Source organism: Sorex araneus, chromosome 3 (assembly GCF_027595985.1).
Source record: "Sorex araneus isolate mSorAra2 chromosome 3, mSorAra2.pri, whole genome shotgun sequence".
NCBI lineage: Eukaryota > Metazoa > Chordata > Mammalia > Eulipotyphla > Soricidae > Sorex > Sorex araneus.
This window is the reverse complement of record NC_073304.1, coordinates 129773290-129789120: the sequence shown is the minus strand read 5'-3', so window position 1 is coordinate 129789120 and position 15831 is coordinate 129773290. Positions and strand designations below refer to the sequence as shown.

Sequence of the window (15831 nt, the reverse complement as noted above, 5' to 3'; positions counted from 1 at the left end):
GGCATTTGCCTTGCATGCAGGGAAACCTGGGTTAATGCCGGGTACCTCCCTGGGCCCCGCTAGGAGGGCACAGGACCAGGAGTAAGCCCTGAGCAAAGCCAGGTGTGGCCCCAAACCCAAAATTTAAAAATAAATAAATAAATATAATAAAATGGCCAAAGCTTGGGCTTCAAAGATTAGCTCTTGTTCTACAGTTGCTCATCAACTAGCCAAGTTCAAAAACTAAGGAATGCAAGGACTTGCCACTTGTTCCTTACGCTTCCTTTTTTCCTTAGCCATGCAAATACATACCTAACACAGCCCAACATAAAAAAAAAAAAGAAGTAGAATTAAAGTTCTAGTAAGGGTCGTGTTGAACCACAAGAATTTTAAAATGGCCGAGAGATTCTTTGAACAGCTGACAGGGATGCTGTACTATTTAGAATAGAACAAAACTCATAAGTTTATAAATTATAGAGCATTTTAGGATAAATTATAGAATATGGTGGTTCTGTAGCTATTTTTCATATATGGGTTCTCAGATGGCAAAGCTGTCGTGACCGTCAACTCTAATTCTCAATGTTAGCCCATTTTAATTGTTTCACATGTCTTATTTAGTTATTCTGTATTGCTAATTCTAATGTGTGAAGCTTAATGGGCATAGAAAGCCAGTTTATAATTTTATCAACTATTATCCCTAGTGATGTTTTCTTATGCAATAGGTAAAAGTTGATTACTGATGTTAATAAGTGGGAATCATTCAGACTACAATTAGGAATAGCTTATTTTGGAAAATACCGCTTTGCTTCCTCTGAGCACATTATTAGTTGATATCTGCCAAAGTCCCATTTTAGGTTCTATCTGTCAAGCTTAATTATCATGACTTGCTTAACTTTGTCTAAGGTTTGGTCTCTGAATCAGTATTATTATCACCTTATTCCCGTGAGATTCATCTTACCCTTGTACAAAAATTCATTCTTTCAATATAACTTCTCTGATTCATTTCTCTGTCATTTATTTTTGTGGAGCAGGGCGAGCTCAGTTATTTCCTTTGCTATTGACTAAGCCTAGAAAAATATATCATTTGGAAAATGTATCTAGGATACATTTGTGTATGAGCATAAGGAAACTTCCAATTATCTCGATTGTGTACTGCCCAAATGAAATAACTTTGGCTCCTACTAACATCTTTGGCAGCATGAAAATGACTGCATTCAGTTAGCAACTGTCCAGTGCACCAGTCATAATAAAATTGAATTTGGTCCAGGAAATATTTAATTAAGTATTTAAATGAGAGGCCCTATTTTTCCTATTCATTATCAGATTTTCAGTTCACATGGTTAACAGATGTCGATCAGAAGATCGGACCTGTGGGTGTGTATTGTAAGTGAAGTTTTCTACTTAGAAGAAGCAGGTTCAGCTGTCTCTTCATTCATACATTGAATCTACATATTAAATATATTTGAAACCGTCCCTCTAATTTCAGCTGTTTCTTCAGAAAAAAAATAGTATGCAGTACTTTTTTAGTGAAATATGTCCATGAATTTCTAACTTTGATATATAATAAGACTTTCCAGGATCCTACCAAATACTTGATTTCTGAATGAGAGAAATGTGAATGAACTTGAATCAGCAGCCATTGTATGGAGAAAGGTCCTCATGTCTACAGGGACCAAGCAGTGTGAAAAACAGTAGTTTGCAAGCAGATGGGGATCTGTGCCTTTTTAGATGCAGTGACTCCTACTTAGTTTTGGACAACTGACAGAGATGCTGTAAAATTTGGAACAGAACAAAGCAAAACTCTGTTCTTGTTCTATGGAAATGTGGTGAAAGTCTAGCAGAAATTCCAAGGGTTTGTTTGTTTGTTTGTTTTCGTTGTTTGTTTTTTAAAGAAGCTTTGAAGTTACATCTTTCTGATAGGATATCTCCCAATTTTTCAATATTGATTTATTAAAAACAAAAATATTCAAAAAACAAATCAGACAATTCTTTAGGGATGCTTGTTGTTTTTCCTGGAACTTTTTACCCCAGTAAAACTTAAAATCCTAAAGCATACTATTTCAAATGAAGCTACATATATTCCTGTAGTGTGTGTATGTGTCTTTGTATGTGCATGCATGCGCATGTGTTTGTTTAGCAGGAACACAAAACAACTCAGAATCTCAAAGTTACACTATTTATATCTCAGAAAAACCCATGCATAATAGATTTCTTCATAATAGTTTAGATTAAAATGGATTAAATATTTAGCAACAGAAGATACTACACTTGATCTTAGCCAAAAGGCCGAGAAGCGATTTTAGCAACAGAAGAACGAGAAATTAATTTTGGTTTTATTCATTCAATGAAATACCATTACACAATAAAGTGAATACTCTGTTGAAAGACACAACAACATGTATGTCAAATAATCTCAGACCATTATTTTGAGTAGCAAACAAGTCATAAGCAAAAAGATACCTATCCATGATTTTATTGAAATGGAGTGTAAGAATAGGCAAAATTAAGTTATGATTGTAGGACTCAAAATCTTGATTTTACTTGATTTTGATAAACCCTTGAATATGCGCATAAGTCTACTAGGATGCTGCTAACAGATTTTGTCATGATCCAGGGAGTGGATTATAGATGTATACATTTGAGATTTATTAACTGTATGCAGCTAAAGTCCATCTATCAATGGAGAAAAATGGTTAGTATATTGAGTTCACTTTTGGTTTTTTTCAATTTTTATACATTTTATTTTCATAAAGTAGTTCCTAATAGTTCATTAGATAATATTAAGTATTAATTAGATATTATATAATATTATGATATTATGATATATTCATTATCTAATATTCATTAGATAATATTCAAACTGTTGTTACTGTTTTTGGCATATCAAATATGCCAAGGGTAGCTTGCCAGGCTCTGCCATGCGGGCGAGATACAGTAACGGCAATTCTCACAATGGAGAGGTTATTGGTGCCCGCTCAAGCAAATCAATGAGCAACAGGATGACAGTGACAATGACAGAATATTCAAACACACACCCCACCACTGAACATCTTCCCACTACAATAAGATGGAAGTGTGTGAAGGTTGTTGTATTTCATTCTGGAGCCGTTTCAGCCTGTACATGAGAGAATACAAGCGACTATGTTAAAACCAAACAAATGTGTGCTATTTTAGGTACATCAGTGGGCTAGAGCATAAGAGGTTGCTCTGCTGTGAATGCAGCCATGCGCTCCAGGAAATATCCGCATTGCTCTCTTCCAGGAGCTTTATTTTATAGTCTCTGGATCTTGGCCATAGATGAGATTACATGGCACCAGGAGCAGTTTGTGGGTGTGACTGCCAAGCTACTGGGAAAATTTCGGGGCTGGGGGAGGAGACCCAGTCCCGATCCCAGCAGGCTTGGAGGTTATTGAGTTCTCTTTTGGATTTAACAGCTAAGATATGATTTCTGGGTAATTTAAAGGAAGTTTTTAAGGAAACCTATTGATGCAAGTGTGAGAATATTGGGTTCCTGAAGGCAACTTCCTCCTGTTTTTCTCCAAACAATCTATGTGTGGTGGTGACAGCACTCTGCTTCCCCATGTGACAAGAATAGACCAGTTTTCCAATCTTCTCCATTTTGCCCTCCTGTAAAATGAAAGTTCCTTTTGCCATCATAGAAATTTAGTTTTCTGTACTACCTACCAGGATGGAATGGTGTGGCTTTGGGGCCATCAGGGAGCAGGGGCGGTGGGGGGGAGGGGGGCGGGGATGGGAGGGCATGGGGGTAGGGAGGGGGTGGGAATGTTACTTCTGTGTTTCCTTTTGTTAAAGAGGCTTTCCTTGCTCCACTTCACATCTCTTGCTCCCTTATCAAAGATTAGATGGTCATACATTTGGGGTTGTGTGTAGGGATACTTCTGTGTTTCCTGATCCCATATCTGTCCCTGCGATATCATGACTTTTTAAAAATCATATGGTAGAACAACTCCTTTTCCTTTACAAGCTTACCATTTTTTTTAAGGTTTCCTAAGGAGTCAACCTAGGGGCCACAATATATATCCAATCTCTTTCTCTATTGCTGGAAATTTGTATTACTATACAGATTGTTACTCGAGCCCCAGATTGGTAAGTGTATTAAGATAAGAAGTAATAGGGAAGGAGCTAAAGAGACCCCAGCCCAGCATATTTGGCATTTACTCTTTGGGGTAGCAAATGAACCTAAGGAATAAAGTTTGAACTGTAGAAATCATAGAAGTGACTGAAAAAATAGAAGCAGACACCAGGCTCTTAGAAGTTGAAAAGAGTTTCTAATGATACGCATAAATAGACATATAGGATATATTGATTTTGCAGTTTACTGATCATATTGCATGAAATGTTGGCATTTCAGAGGTAGGTGATGACCATGGGGTGCAGGTCAAGGTATTGTATTTTTAGTATCTGTCTTCCTAAAAACTTTATTCCTTTACATGATACACAAAACATAAAGCAACTCAGTATTTTTAAGCAATTGAATTGCTATCTATAATGTAAAAAGGCGGAAAAGCAGGCATTGTTTTTATGTCAGAGTGTAACAGTTAGGCAATTTATTTTAAAGTCAGATCAGATATTTGTGTAAGTCTCCTGTGAAAGTTTTCATTTTATTTCCTGGAATTTCTCGACAAAAGTAAAGGTGAGTGACTTTAGAGTCAGATGGCATGAGTCATATTAAGCCACAATACAGACTTGAGATCCTTTTCTGTTCCATACTGGAGGAAACAAAGTGAGAAAACCCAAGCACCTTTTCTGTTTATTTATTTTTATAAAACACCGTGATTTACAAAGTTATTAACAATACAGTTGTTTCAGGTATATAGTGTTCCTACACCACCAGTGTGACCTTCCCTCCACCAATGCCCCCAGTTTGCCTTCCAACCCTGGCCTTTCCCTTTAGGCATGTAACAAATTTACTTCATGTTGCTTGCTCCAACAGAACTTACAGAAATGGCAAATGGAATGATCAAAAAATAAATCAGAGAGGCCATTTTGTGGTTGCTATATGATTTTAATCTATGTAAATAAGGAAATTAAAACCATATAACACACTATAATAAAATGCCTATTCTCAGTTACAGAAGTAAGTTTGAAATTTTAGAATCTAAAATATATTGCATTAAATTTTATTTTGTGGGACTGGAGCCATAGTACAGTGGGTAGGGTGTTTGCCTTGCACACAGCTGACCCAGGTTCATTTCCCAGCATCCCATATGGTCCCTCGAGCACCACCAGGAGTAATTCCTGAATGCAAAGCCAGGAGTAACACCTGGCATCTCCAGGTGTGACCCCCCAAAAAATTATTTTGTACTTAAATCTCATTGTACTAATAATCATGGTTTTTTTTTATGTAGGAGTACTGCTATTTATTCAGCCATTGATTATGCTGATTGAATTTGCATGAACTCCACATTACTTTTTAAATGTTTCTTAAAAATTTTAATTAAATGTCCATGAGATAGACCATTACAAAGCTGTCCATAATTGGGTTTCAGTCATACAATGATCCAGCACCCATCCCTTCACCAGTGTACATCTCCCACCACCAATGTCCTCTATTTCCTACCACCATCCCCCAACTCCTCAACCCTCTACCCCCATCCTCCCTCTACAGAAGACACTTTCCTTCTTGCTCTCTCTCTCCTTTGCCTTTTGTGCATTATGGTTTGCAATACAGGTGCCAACAGGTCATGGTGTTTGTTCAGGGCACTCAGTATTTTTATCAGGGCAGTAAAGATGGAGTAGCTATACAATTGGGTGGCTACTTGGGTGTAGATGTGACTGCTGAGGCTTCTAGAAGTACAGAGAGATTGGGTGAGGTAGCCCATCCCAACTCCCAGAAAGCCTGGAGATTTCAGTCACAAAACCTGCATACCCGAATTTCCAGCAGATTATATCTTGACGTGGTCTGTCCTGAGACAGTGGAGTCAGGCTGGGGGTATGGAAGCGATTTTGGATTGTGGAACCAAGCAGCTGCTGAGGGCTCTGCTTGGGCAGGTTTGAGGGCAGCCCGCCCCCTTTTGTTTTACCATAGTCTGTTCAGCCACCCTCCGGTCGAAGATTAACTACAGCTTTTGATCTCTTTCAAGATTTATTTATGGGTCTCTGAGACAAGTCTGATAGTAGAGCTTACATGGTAACACTGGAATTGGTTTGTGGAGTGACTACCAGTGCTTCCATGAGTATTGGGAAGTGGGGGGAAGTAGCCCATCCCAACTCCGAGAAAGCCTGGAGATTTCAGTCACAAAATCCACATACCCAAATATTCAGCAGATTATATCTTGGTGACGTTCGTCCTGAGATCGTGGAATCGGACTAGGGGTACGGCAGCAATTTTGGATTCTGGAAGCAAGCAGCTTCCAGGGTCTCTGCTTGGGTGGCCACCAGACTAACCTTTCCCCACTTCAGTTTACCCTGGTCTGTCTAGTCATGCGCAGGTCTGAGATTAACTGTGGCTTTTGGTCTCTTTCGAGATTCATTTGTGGGTCTCTGAAATAAGGCCAATAAATAAGCTTGTATAGCTGAGCCAGAGGTGGTTTGTGGGTGTGGCTTTGCACATACCTTACTTTTGGCCATTTAATTTCTTAGTATACTTTGGATTCAGCCAAAGGCGCAGCGGCAATTTGGGGGTATCAGGAAGCCCAAAGGCACCATCAGACTGCTGATGCACTCGCCCTTCGAGTACAGGTTGACCTGCTAAATAATCATGTTTTACCTAAATAAAAGATTTTTAAAAATTCTCTGCTAATATATTTTGGAGTTTAAATGAAATAGGAAAGCCTATAGAACTGTACTGCCATCCCGTTGTTCATCCACTTGCTTGAGCGGGCACCAATAACGTCTCCATTGTTAGACTTGTTGTTACTAATTTTGGCATATCAAATGCACCACCATGAGTAGCTTGCCAGGTTCTGCCCTGCAGGCGGGATACTCTCAGTAGCTTGCCAGGCTCTCCGAGAGGGACGAAGAAATTGGACCCCAATTGGCCACGTGCAAAGCAAACGCCCTACCCGCTGTGTAAAAATTCTCCTTACACTTTATTTAAACACTGTGATTTACAAAGTTGTTCGTGATGGATAATTACAGGCATTTAATATTCCAATATCATCCCACCACCACTGTAACCTTTCCTCCACCATTGTCTCCAGTTTTTCCAATCACCCTCAAGCTTGCCCTTGTGGCAGGTCCAAAGTAATCTGTTTTCTATTACTTGTTATCAGTAAATTATTAATGGAAATATCAAAAAATACTCCTCGAGAAGAAAACTCGTGAAGATTGTTCTATCTTACCATGATGACATTAAGTCCTTATCTGAGGGGTTACTAAAAATTTGTCACAAGTTGCTGTAGTATTTGATATTTTTCTTCTTTTAGAAATCCAAATAAAGTTAGTGAAAAGCATAGATATTTCATTTGTCAGATTCCTCACTATAACCAGTCTTAACATTGTCACAAGTTGCTGTAGTATTTGATATTTTTCTTCTTTTAGAAATCCAAATAAAGTTAGTGAAAAGCATAGATATTTCATTTGTCAGATTCCTCACTATAACCAGTCTTAACATCATGAGTTATTTTTAAGAATGTGTCAAATTTTTGACCAGTGTTATACTGTATAAATGTTGACTGTGATTTGGTAAAAATAATTATTTAATGCCAAGCATTAAATAATTATTTAGTTCTAGAGCAAATACGTACACTGGGATAACAGAAGTAACCTAGAACTGTTCTAGTTTTAAAAATTCACATATGCATATTGTTAAAGAGCTTTCCTTTTATGTCAATGTATAGTTATGTCTAATATGTACTATACACTAAACTAGATATGGGGAAGATTTTAAAACCAATCAAAATATTTGTACATCATTATTCTAGTCCTCAAAAAAGTATTAATATTTAGGGTAGAGACTCTCCAAACAATAATAGTGAGTTTTGTTGAAATATTGTATGCAATCAAAGTGAAAGTAAAGTGAAATTTATTAGTTACACAGGGGGGGGGCTTAGGGTGGGGGGGTTTGGGGTGTGAGGGGGCAGGGTGGAGCTATACTGAGATTCTTGGTGGTGGAATATGAGCACTGGTGAAGGGATGGGTATTCGAGCATTGTATAACTGAGATTTAAACCTGAAAACTTTGTAACTTTCCACATGGTGACTCAATAAAAAATTTAAAAAAAAAGTATTAATATATGAAGAAAAAGTTCTATGATATACAATAATGCAGAAGAAAAAGTGAAATGCACATATATGTTAGTAGTATTAAAATAGATCATTGTAATCACTGTCATCCCATTGCTCATCGATTTGCTCAAGTTGGCGCTAGTTACGTCTCCATTGTGAGACTTGTTGTTACTGTTTTTGGCAAATAGAATATGCCACGGGGAGCTTGCCAGGCTCTGCTGTGCGGGCGGGATACTCTCGGCAGCTTGCCAGGCTCTCTGAGAGGGGCAGAGGAATTGGACCTGGGTCGGCCAGCATGCAAGGCAAACACACTACCCACTGTGCTATTGCTCCAGCCTTTTAGAATTGGTAGAGTAGATATTTAATTGGAGACAAACACACGTGCATAGAGCTTAAGACAACCTTGATTATCTAGGGACCTTAACAAGAGGGAAGGAAGAAGAATGGAGTGCTTTTGTAGATGTGGAGAAAGAAACATGGAATAAAATACCTGGATAAACACACACCCACACACAAATATACACACAACACACACACACACGTACACAATCTTTTTCTGCAGCTGTATCTAAAAGGAGAGGGAACCAAAGAGTCATAAAGGAAATTTAAAAGGATAAAATTTATTCTTCCAACAAGTACTATTTACAGTATGACAGGAAACTAAATGCTATGAATTCAACAGTGAACCAAGCAAAATTCTTACCTTTATGGAATTTACATTCAAATCAATCTAAGAACGTTCCTCAATACCTGCATGTCTTCTAAATGAACTTTTTTTTTCTTTTTGAGTCACACCCGGTGATGCACAGGGGTCACTCCTGGCTCTGCACTCAGGAATTACCCCTGATGGTGCTCAGGGGACCATATGGGATGCTGGGAATTGAACCCGGGTCGGCCGCATGCAAGGCAAATGCCTACCCACTGTGCTATCGCTCCAGCCCCTTCTAAATAAACTTTTAAATGACAATTGGAATTTTATAGAAAACAAGTAAAATGAAGATAATTTGTCTCATTTTCTATTAAATTAAGAAGGGAACCCCAGTAGCAGAGCTAACTGATCTTCCTACAAATAATCTGAGCTATGGATATGGTATTTTCAAGCATCAATACATTAATTAATTCAAAAATATTTTTGAGAACCTACTACATGCCTCGAACTGTGTTCCTAGTGTGCAAAATATCAGTTCCTATGAGAGACATTAACTTCAAAAGGTGGTCTTCCAAGGTTTTATAATATATTCCAGCCAAAGAATGTATTTTTTAACCAAAATAAATAAATAAATAAAAGGGTTCTTCAAGTGCCTCTTTATGTATTCACTCTATTCAGGCAGAGCTAATAAAGAGAAAGTAGTTATTTGCTTCTCTTTATAATATAATTTCCTCGCTCTGATTATTACTGTGTGGGCCCAAGTTTTGCTTCTGCAAATTTAATAGATGCCTGTGGCAATTGGAACTCATCAGCAATCAAAAATGAAACATCCTTCCACATGTCTGTCACCGAGAGGAGCAGAGCATTTGTCATGCCAGGAGAGATCTCATTTAAAATATGATAACCTGATGAAGAGGTTGCTGACACATCCCAAATGCTTCTGCTTTACATAGATAGTATATTCAGAATGTAAGGCAGAGTAGCTGTTCCTTCATAGAAAAGAAATAGAAATAAAATAGAAATGTGCTTATTTCTATATTGTTGAATCTATTCCCAGATATTCTTATTCAGAAAGTCTGAGGTGGCATCAGGAATTTACATTTCTAACAATCTCAAGTGACACTTTTGTTCAATGCTTGGCTGCTACATGTTGAGAAAAAAGAGGAATACTGCTGGAAAAGATAAAATGTCAATAAAATGTATATTTTAGCAGTAAGAAAAGTTGGCTTGTTCTTCAAGCCCATGTTCTCCCTTGAACACGTATCTTGTTTGCTTGCCTCTGTGTTCCTTTGCGTGTTGTTTCCACTCTGGTTAAGCCCATATTCTCTCTTGAACACATACTTCTCTCTTTCCCCTCACATCTTTCTAAATAAGTTTCAGTAAAAACTATCTTGCTTCATACATACAAGTATAAGTAAATATAAGCTCAAGTACTCATTGTACTGCCTCCTTCAATATTAATTTATAAATTATGGTATATGAATAATTCTATGTGATCCAAAAGATGTATGACAACCATAAATTAATAGAAATGCCATCCATTCTATTGCACTAGATTGAAATCACAATTTATATCAAGGCTTAATAATGAGGCATTATTTTAGAAAATGCAAGTTTTTTTTAATACAACTTATTCAGAAGCGTTCATGAATGTGCTGATGTATTCTTCACTAGTAGGAAGCTGGTCTTAGAGCATAATTTGAAAGCAATAATAAACTAAAAATTATGTGACTTTAGACTCATTTGCTTAAAAGGATTGTTGGTTTTAATTATATAAATGTATTATTGCAATGTGGTAGCATAGAATATCAATGCATGGCTACTTTGAAATGCTACATTACTGATGTTTCCACTAATTTGACATTATATTCTCTGAGTTAGAAATGACTGTGATTTATTGTTCTTTGCTTTATTAATGTACTTGAATAAAAGGAAAAACTTAGATAGAGATACTAAAGTCAGAGGGAGGGTAACAAGGAAATACAGAGAGGTTGGGGTAAAAGAAATGGTGAGAGAACGTAGGTAGAGAAACAGAAGAAAGAAATTACTATTCTAATTAAGCAAAATAGTTATTACATTGATTTCCTCATTTGCGGTACTCAAAAAGGGCTAATCAATTTCTCCTTCCAATGTTGTGTTTAAAAGCATTATTTAAAGTTAAGCTTTAATATTTTAACATTTATTCTTGATAATTTAAAAGTGGTGCCATAGCAATAGATATAATTAAATGTAAAATTTTTAAAGAATGAGACAAATCTTTTTTTTTTAAAAAAAGAATTTTAGTTATCTCTACCAATGGTCAGTCACTTAAGTTATTCTATCATAAATGAATGAATTTCCATTTCATGGCATCAGACATTAATACATTCAAATTGCATGTTGAACAGAATAAAATAGAAATGTTATCATCTTGATCCATGATTTTTCTGGCAAGAGCAATTTATACTTACATACTTGATTTTATTCTGTTAAAAGATCTATAAAATAGTTTAGGGAGATTTTATGTTGGCAGAATATGGGGAAGAGTACCTATGGTTTTAGTTAAAATATAATCTAATATTTGTTTGCTAGGTTCACACACAGCTAAACTGGTATATTAGAGTTTTTAGGGTAACACCTAGGCTCTCAATCCTGGAACTTTGTCACTTTGTCAATTAAATATTTTTAAATGCCATAGTATTCATTTTCAAAGTGTGTCCATAGATGTTTAAAAGAATATGAGAGGACATCTAGGGTTTATAAGAATTGGACTATGATTAATTCCCAGTTTCTTCTCTCCAAAATGACTAAATGAATGTTGTAGAATCAGCTTCTTCAAAAAAAAAAGTTAGTGAATTGGAATTTCTTTAATATCAAATACCTCATTTTGTTTTATTTTTATTTACTTATTTATTGCTTTTTGGGTCACACCCGGTGATGCTCAGGGGTTACTCCTGGCTCTGCACTCATAAATTACTGCTGGCAGTGCTCAGGGGACCATATGGGATGCTGGAAATAGAATCCGGATCTGACATATGCAAGGCAAATGCTCTATCTGCTGTGCTATGACTCCAGCCCCAATATTTTTTAATGATAAGTATTACTTTTATTTTTTAATTTATTGTGGAGGTGGTAACACTTATGCACATATATGGATAAATAAAGCTAAGCTCGTAACTTCTACAAAATTATAAATTGATAAGTTGATAAAAAATTTTCAAAACAATTTTATAGGTAAATTAAAAATTAATAGTCTGAATGTCTTTGATAATATACTTTTAAGTTAACATGAAAGATATTAAGTCCTACAAATATACAATTTAGTGAGAGTAAAGAAAGAATTAAGGGAAATCTGAATAGACTTACAGAAGTTTGTTTTATCCTTTAAAGAGAATGTTAGCTTTATGTTTGAAAATATTATATTATAGATGGTACTTAAGTAGTAGCTTAATAAGTACTTATTAATCTCATTAATTAGTAGTAACGTATAATAAAAAACTCTATAGCTATAATAAAATCACCCGAATAGATATAGTGCACCCATTATAACCAAAACATTTATTCACTATTGGAAAAGTATAAAAATTTGTAGTGAGATAGGAGTAAACTTATCTATATTAATCTACTAGAGGGCAACCACAAGTGCCACAGTGAATGACATACTCAGTGGCAAAGTGCTGAAATTTGTTTTGTATTTTAAAGAACACTGTTGCGGCATTCCATATGTTTTGCTAACTTGTCCCTTTATTATCACTAATCTCAAGGAATATTTTTATCTCTTTCTTGGTTTCCTCTTACATCCCAGATATTATTTAGTAGTGTGGTTTTCAGTCTCCAGGTATTTGAGTTTCTCCACACTTTCTTTTTATGATTAATCTTAACTCTGTGGCATAGTGGTCTGTTAGGATACTTGGTATGAAGTTGGAGAAACAAGAGGATTGGGAAATGTGGACCTGCTAAATGGGGAAGTCTGGCACGGGGGCTGCTGGGATCCAGCTGGAAAGGAGGGGAATTCTTTCCTGGTTCCAGAAAGGGACCCAGATATCAGCAGGGAGGTTATCCTCACTTGGGGGGTTGGGTGAACCTGCAGAGGATCTGGAGATGTGAAGGTGGGTCTGCTCAAACACCTGCTTTTAATTAATAGTAGTTGGCATTTTAACAGTAGAATAAAATAGAGTCTAATTGCATAATTGCCATGAAATTGTGGTGTACTTTTCTATGATCTGGTTCATAGCTGAAGTCCCTCACACATAGTAACAAGGAATTCATCACATTTTTGGGTTCAGTTCTAGGATTTACAATTTAGTATTGAAGATTTAATATATAAATACCCAAAAAAGTAACTTAAGGTAAAAACAACAATAATCATAACCTTCTCCATGTTTTCATACAACCAATGTGACTAGTATTCCTTGACATTTACATCAAGTTAGAAGCAATACTGGTATAACAGGTATAACATTATATAGATGTCTAATTTTATAGAAAATGTGTAAAATGAGTTTATTTTATATAATAATCCCTAATAGCTCAATGAGAATTAATAATAGCTAAATGTGAACTCACCGAAATGGAAGAAAATGCATATAGAAGTTTGACCATCACGTGCCCCATGTATCTGGGAAGATTCATTCTTTCCCCATGGGTTTAAATTTGGTTTAAACTTGAATTTAAGGGGCTGGAGCGATAGCACAGTGGGTAGTGTGTTTGACCTGCACTGCACACAGCCAACCCGGGTTCAATTCCCAGCATCCCATATGGTCCCCTAAACACCGGCAAGAGTGATTCCTGAATGCAGAGCCAGGAGTAACCCCTGAGCATCACCGGGTATGACCCCAAAAAACAAAAAAACATAATAATAAATTTGAATTTAAATTTGTTTCTGTGTACTAAGATTGGTTTAACACTCATATAGACTTTTAAGAAGAGGAACTAAGAATCCTCTTCTAAGTTAAGTTTTGTGGCCACCTGCCAAGTGTTTTGGACACTTCGTTTTTAAATGTTATTAAGTCAAAGGGCAAAACTAGTATCTACAGATCCAAATATTTATAAAAGTGAACATAATCATTTCAAAATGTTAATGAGGTGCTTTTGAAGGAAACAAGCTTTAAGTAATACAACAAAAATAAGAAGGCCTAGTATGAGTATATTTTGTTATTTCATTTTTCTTTTCCTAAAACCTAGAGAGTCTCTTGCCCCCATGCCTGGCTGTTTTCCCTGGGGCCCCTTGGAGGGGGTGGGCTTTAGTTTCCCTCCCCACCCTGAGCAGAGCCTTCTCGGCCAAAGACCTCCAGAGCCTAGCCAACAGCCATGCTCAGGGCCCCTCTCCACATGTTTGGATGAGCCTCATGCATGAAGGTACCGGCAGTGGAACCCAGGTGTATGGGACCCAGGGCTGAGACCTCCAAGCCTGCTTGGATCGGGACTAGGCCTCTTCCGCCCAGATTCCCCATTTTCCAGTAGCTAGGTGGTCACACCCAAGGACTGCCCCTGGCGCCATGTAATTCTAACGGCCAACATCCAGAGACTTAAAACCAAGCTCCCGGATATATTATAACCTAGTTCTCCCTCTGGGAAAACCTGGTAAGCTACCAAGAGTTTCCTGCCCACATGGGAGAGCCACGCAAACTTCCCATGGCATATTCATATGCCAAAACCAGTAACAATGATGGGTCTCATTCCCCTGACCCTGAAAGAGCCTCCAAGATGGCACCATTGAAAAGGATGAGTAAAGAGAGGCTTCTAAAATCTCAGGGCTAGTACGAATGGAGACGTTACTGAGACCGCTGGTGAAATTCAACGATCAATGGGATGATGATGATGATGATGATGATGATGATGATGATGATGATGATGATGATGATGATGATGATGATGATTTCCTAAAACTAACAGATTTGTGTCCTTGAATTATGAAGCTTTGTAAGCTGCAGAAAAGAAGTGACATAGGGTGAGGAGAGAACAGGTTGAGAGAGTCAAAGGGATCCAGCAGACTGATTAAACATAGATGGTGGGCATATGGAGAACTAATACATTTTAGTCTGCCACCAACATACATTTTGAAGGGGTATAAAATTGTGGCTCTAATACAGATCGTATTGTAAACCAATATCCCTTACTTAAAAATTTAGTTGCTTAAACTGAGATGATACGTATATTTGAAAGTGATCAGAATTTATGTTAACTCATATTTTTGTTCACAGCATACAGAAGAGTCCATTGGGGTGAGGTTTTTTTTCTTTTTAAAGATGATTTCCCATTTAAATTCTGTGAAATTTTGGCCATTCAGTCAACTGTTACTGATTGACGAGTGCTTAAGAAAATGATCTTTTCTTTGTTTAGAATACTTGATTTTGGTAAGAGTTACTACTGAAGCCTTTGGATGATTTTCAACACCACAAAAGCATTTCTTCTTCACTTTCACTCTTTATTATCTCACCTTCATCATTGTAACCATAGTGTCCTCAGTAGTCAAGTGCATCCATCTCTTGGTATAGATATAATACAGTTTGCTCTAACTATGGGTTCTCTCAAGGGAATTTAGGGACTCCCTGTATTAAACACACTTACAGATATTCTTCTGCCATGTCTGTGCTTGTTTCTGTGGTCATCTATAAGACATACAAATGCAGTTGTTGCTGCATCTTTTTCTGACTAACCAGCCTCCATATGAAAGGAAGAGAGAAGTAGAAAAGAACTCATTCCCCTTGGAGCATCTCTTAGCCATTGGTGGACAAGAATGTATGGATAATATACAGTTTTATATTCATCAGTCTCGGGTAGGAGGTAAGGAACAGGACAGTTACCAACTCTAAAGCATCTCTGGTAACTTCAGATGTCAGTTCTCATCAGGATTGACACCCACAGCTTTAACTTTCCTATTAATCCAGCTTGCAGTGGCAGCCTTTCATTCCTTGAAATATTTTTTTAATTATCTACCACTATTTCCTGGTTTCCATATCAATGTTGAGTTTTTATTACAAAGATATTCGTTGGAGAACTAGCACTCCACATTATAAGGCAGCTATCACAATC

The 15831-nt window shown here is 36.9% G+C and overlaps 1 protein-coding gene and 1 non-coding gene across 2 annotated transcripts in view; one reads left to right on the top strand and one right to left on the bottom strand.

Moving 5' to 3' along the window:
- Positions 1–15831, top strand: part of PAK5 (p21 (RAC1) activated kinase 5) — a 334226-nt gene that overhangs the window by 148791 nt on the left and 169604 nt on the right. The gene's annotated exons all lie outside the window — the stretch shown is intronic.
- On the bottom strand, positions 2091–2277 carry LOC129403727 (U2 spliceosomal RNA). The gene has a single exon (XR_008629420.1). It is a non-coding gene; the product is annotated as a U2 spliceosomal RNA (small nuclear RNA).